This window comes from Echinops telfairi, unplaced genomic scaffold (assembly GCF_000313985.2).
Source record: "Echinops telfairi isolate 266 unplaced genomic scaffold, ASM31398v2 ScPeMD7_7465;HRSCAF=8503, whole genome shotgun sequence".
NCBI lineage: Eukaryota > Metazoa > Chordata > Mammalia > Afrosoricida > Tenrecidae > Echinops > Echinops telfairi.
This window is the reverse complement of record NW_022111365.1, coordinates 6,519,838-6,525,384: the sequence shown is the minus strand read 5'-3', so window position 1 is coordinate 6,525,384 and position 5,547 is coordinate 6,519,838. Positions and strand designations below refer to the sequence as shown.

Sequence of the window (5,547 nt, the reverse complement as noted above, 5' to 3'; positions counted from 1 at the left end):
AAGAGGCAAATACTTAAGTCTCAGAAAAGCTGAATGAACTTAACCCCAAACTTGGAGGGAGCATACTGCACAAGGGTAATTCCTGGGTACCAATTCTAGGATTAGTATTTATAAATGCCTTGATCCTTATTTTTATCTTAGTCATTAGCTGGGCTCTGCCACTTAGACTCAATGGTTTTCTACCTCACTGTAATTTTTTTTCTTTTGCAGACCCAAACCCTAGTTTATTTCAGCATCAGCGACTCCTTAGCCATCCAAAAATAAACTCTACAACAGGCCACACAGGAGTCTAGGGTAGGGCTAAGGGCTGGGCCACCAGAGCGGCGGAGAAATGAGCCCCCCAAAATAAGTTAGGAAGCCGCGGCTCACTTCTGGGCGGGCACCAGGCCGTCGAAGGGCTGGCCCTGCTGCAGCCGCTGCTCCATGTCGATGAGCAGCTTCACGCCGTCCACCACTATCTGCACCAGCTCCACCTCCGAGAAGCCCAGCCGGTTGGCATTGGAGACACCGAAGACGCCCCCCCCCCCTGCCCACCCCATGGCGGCTGTGTCCACCCCGCCTGTGGCCTGCTTCTGCGGCCGCAGCCGCTTGAGCACCTCGAACTTCTCGTGCTTGCCCAGATGGGGTAGCTCGAGGTGCACCCCAGGCTGGAGCCCCGTGCCCAGGTTAGACGGGCAGGTGAGCACGTAGCCAAGGTGAGGGTTCCACGTGAACTCCTAGTTCTTGAACTTAAAGAGCGCCTCCCTCTGGGTGAGGCCAGTGCAGAAGCAGGTGAAGACCTCCTTCATGTCCCACCCCCACCCCCCGCCCCCCCTTCTGCATGGAGATGACCCGCAGGTGGTCCTCCTCGTTGACCCACACCAGGAAGGTCTTACTGCCATTGTGCCAGATGCCGCGGGCGTCCGGCCAGTCATGGGCCATGCCAGAGGCCAGCCGCAGTGGCGACACAGGCTTGTCCAAGAGGAAGTGATCGTCTATGAGCTGCTGTTGCTCCGCCTCCACCATGCTCTTGAGCGTGTGTCACCTGCCTGCAGGTCGCCGTCCAGGCTGGACAGGGCTTCCTCTGCCAGCGTCCTCGATGGCGCGGCGGGCGCTCCCCGCGGCTGCAGTGCTGCGTCTGGCGCGGCCCCCGGGAGCTCAGCACGTAGTTGGGGTCCAGGTCGTCGCCACCCTGCAGGTGGTCAGCATTGAGGCTTGTGCTCCTCGCTGGGCTTGTCGCCCCCGTGAGGGTCCTCGATGATGGGGTCAAAAATCCTCCTTGAAGACATCGTAGGATTCCTCGTCGCCCGCCACGCAGCCCACGGCCAGGATGTGCGGGTGGCCGGGGTTGTCCACGCCGGTCTGGATGACGTCGTCCACCGTGAAGCCGCTCGGTGTGCATTTGGCACGCAGCTCGGGCGTCAGCACCTTGGCCTTGTGGTTGTTGTGGCTGCTCAGGGTTTGGGGAACTCATCCTTCCGGGCGCGTGGTGGCGGTTGGAGAAGGGCATGGCGGCGGCGGCGGCAAGCGGGCAGCCGGGCGGGGCACGAGTTCAGTTGCGAGGACTCCGGGCTGATGGTTTTGAACTGTGGACCTTGCACTTAGCAACCCAATGAGTAACTACAACACCACCAGAGCTGATGACTATAAGGCTATTGTGTCAATATACCCCAGAAAATAAGTGGCAGGATAATTGTTGAGTGTATTTTCCTTTCTCTCCCACCAAGAGTACAGTAGCCCCCATCCCACTAACATAATGGATCAGACATATGGCACAGGAGGAAAGAGAATCGATATTTGACTATTGTCACTGACGTTAGTTGCCATGGAGTTGGTCAGACGCTATGCACAACAGAAGGAAACACTGGCCAGTCCTGCACCATCCTCACAATTGTTCTTATTCCTGAGCCCGTTGTTGCAGCCACTGTATCAATCCATCTCCTTGAGGTCCTTCCTCTTTTATGCTGCCCCTCTACCAAGTGTTATGTCCTTTTCCAGGGACTGGTGGCTCCTGACAACATGCCCTAAGTATGTGAGAGGAAGCCTTGCCATCCTTGCTCCTAAAAATTACTCTGGCTGTACTTCTTCCAACACAGGTCAGTTTTTCGTTTTAGCACTCCGTGATATTTCCAACATTCTTAGCCAGCACCACAATTCAAACACTTTGATTCTTCTTTGGTCTTTCACTGTCCAACTTCCACATGCATAAGAGGCAATGAAAAATACTGTGGCTTGGGACAGGCTCACCTTAGTCCTCAAAGTAATATCCTTGCTTTTCAATACTCTAAAGAGGTCTTGTGCAGTAGATTTACTCAGTGCAACTTGTGTTGATTTCCTGATTGCTGCTTTCATGACCATTGATTATGGATCCAACCAAGACAAAATTCTTGACAACTTCAAACATGTCTCCATTTAGGATTTGGGTCTTTTCTACATTGAGTTGTAATCCATATTGAAGATTGAAATCCTTGATCTTCATCAGAAAGTGCTTCAAGACCTCCTCTGTTTCACTATGGTGCTAAATAAATACTTGATTTCACTCCCAAGGCCTAGCCTTTTCCCTGCTTGGACACAAATCACAGATGATACTTTTTGTTGTTGTTGCAGAACTGCTTCCAGTTTACCAAAACAGGGTTTTAGGCATAAAATTGGGAGCCATCGCGTGGCCCTAGGTAGTTGTGAACCTATATAATTTTGGCCCTATTAAACACTGAGCCTCCCCTATGACCACTGGAACAAGCAAGAAACCACCACAATAATAATTCCTGGGAGTTTTGACACAGGTGGAGGGAACATAGTTTCAATTGATTTTACCCTCCAGGATCCCAACCCCACAATCAAGGTGCAGATGATCTGCTTGTTTCATCTTATCATTCACTGCAAACTTGCACTCGGGCATGCCAGTCAGACAGCTCTTCATCACTACCTGGGCTGACACATGGCCATTCAGCACCTGTCCCTGTGGGGATATGAGCAAGTTCACACTCTCAAGCACATTCAGGAAGAGTTGATTCTGATACATGATGCCCTCCTGTCACCAGCCCATCTGCTGTTACTTGGCTGGTGATATGGGACTGTTCTTCTTTTGTCTGATGCTAGCTCTTGATGCCCTGCTGTTGATGAAGATGATCAGTGTCCCTGTTCTGTAGATAACTAAGAGTTATCTGCCAGAGTTCTATAGATAACGAAGTCTAGGATTTCATCCAGCAACTCATATATGAGCACAAAATTGTTCTTGATATCCTCTTTGCTGATCTTGCCAAAATAGGCAGTTATTATGTCACACATATTATGGAGGAATTCGAAGACCATGACAGCATTGACATTCTGCTTGATGGCAGCCACTGGTCAAAGGTTCTTTGATGAGCCAGATGCAGGATGCAGATTCAGCAAAAATCAAGCAAGCTTTCCCACAAGTTCACTTATATACGAAGGAGGCCACACTTGGGGTCTCTTTTGTAACCCAAACCAATACTAAAATTTCAGAAGGATAGTCCATCTACTTCTAATTTGGTTCTTCGGACGTGAGCCCAGGGCCTGCCATATTGCCTGCCGATCCTCAGAGTTTCAGAAGCTTGCTATCTGACCTGTTGACCTTGGACTCATTTGCCTCTACAGCCACTAGCCTATGGTCCTCTAGCTGATCTTGGGTTCATCATCCCCTGAAGCTACATCAGTAGTTGACATATGGGCTTTCACCCTGCCTGAACTTTAATCTGTTTATTCTACAACTACATAAGCCGTTTTCTTGATTTAAAAAAAATACACACACACGCATTAAAAAAGAGACCCAGAATCTCAAATATAATGTGAGGAGAACATTTGTTAAATCTTAAACAGGACAAAAACAAGACAAGGATAAAGGCACATCATCTGGATGTAGGGAGGCCATTTACATGAGATCATAATGGTATCCAAGCCTGATTGGCAGCAGATCAATACATCACAGTTACCTGTGAGACTACAGAAGTGGGAACTATGATTGAGACAAGTGCATTGTTCGACAGAAGAGCTTACAAGATTGGTCTAACCAAGGTAGTCAGGGCATGATTCATGACTATGTGACCCCAGTATGGTCATCTACATTAAGGACACACCCAGGAAGCTCCCAAAAGAGATTGCCCCTCCCTGGACTGGTTCGGGAGGGAGGGGTAATCCACTTTCCAATGCACTGTGTGTGAGGACAAGCCTGTTCACATCCCTAGGTAATAGTCATAAGACATTCAATGGTGCAGAGCGGAAACCAGATCTGACCTCCTCTGGCTTCCCTATGGCCATGAGTCAGGGGTCAGACATGCCTTCAATGGCCATCCTTCTTTGCCTGATTTTGACACCAAGCATCCCTTCCACAGCACTCAGTGCTGGGTTCAATAATTTGGTGCAGTGGCCACACAGAACTCCCAGACAATATTCACAATTGATGAAGTTTATTGGAGTGTTAATATTACTGTAAGCCAGTACTAGTAAACAGCAAGAATACATTCATTAGTCCACAGCAACACCTCTTTGTAGGCGTCAGCCAAGCATCTCTCTCAACCTCAGCCTCTCAGCCACATGGTCCCTTGGCCCCTGCCTCTGTACGCCAGGAAGTCCAACCACTACTCTCTGACACACTCTCATACTCCCAGGGCTGCTCCTATGTTCTGTCTCATGGGCTCCTTGCTTCGGTTTCTGGCGTCTCAGCTTTTGCTGCCACGGCCTCCATGCCACAGCTTCTGATGCTTCTAGCCTTGGCCTCCGCCACTTCAGACAGAGTTCTCAAACAGGCTGTATTCATGCCTCTTTTCTTTTTTTTTTCATAGCAAATATCTTTTTTCAACCCAAAAGGCGGGTACACACATGGACTTCCCCAGGTGGAATACACAGAAATCAAATTGACTATATCTGTGGGAAGAGAAGATGAAGTAGCTCAATATCGCAGCTAAAACCAGGCCAGGGGCTGGCCAAACCAGCAGCTAAAACCAGGCCAAGTGAGACCAGTCCTTGGAGAAGGACATCAACTGCTAATATGAGAACATATGCATATATTTTTTTTTCTTCAGCTTTACCCTGGATATATAAAGGTAAAGCTGAAGAAAATTCAAACAAGTCCACAAGACCCAAACAACTTTGAGTCTATCCTACCTGAATTTCTTTTTTTAAACTTTTTTTTTAAAAAATCATTTTATTGGGGGCTCATACAACTCTTATCACAATCCATACATATATAAATTATGTAAAGTACATTTGTACATTCATTGCCTTCATTATTCTCAAAACATTTGCTCTCTACTTAAGCCCTTGGCATCAGCTTCTCATTTTCCCCCTCCCTCCCCAATACCCCTCCCTCATAAATCCTTGATAATTTATAAATTATTATTTTATCATGTCTTAACACTCTCTGACGTCTCCCTTCTATTCATGCCTCTTTTGATGACCCTGGGCCTTTTCTCTCTGTGTTTCTGAGATGGCTCTTATACACAGAGGAATGGATTTGAAGGAGGTATGGTTTTTGTCTTTCAGCAGACCAAAGGAAGCAAAGGATGTAATTTAGTTCATTCCCTTTACTAAGGTCAAGACTTAATCCCA

The 5,547-nt window shown here is 48.1% G+C and overlaps 1 pseudogene; it reads right to left on the bottom strand.

Moving 5' to 3' along the window:
• Positions 1-365: 365 nt before the first annotated feature.
• On the bottom strand, positions 366-4,756 carry LOC101639362 (annotated as a pseudogene).
• Between the last annotated feature and the right edge of the window lie 791 nt (positions 4,757-5,547).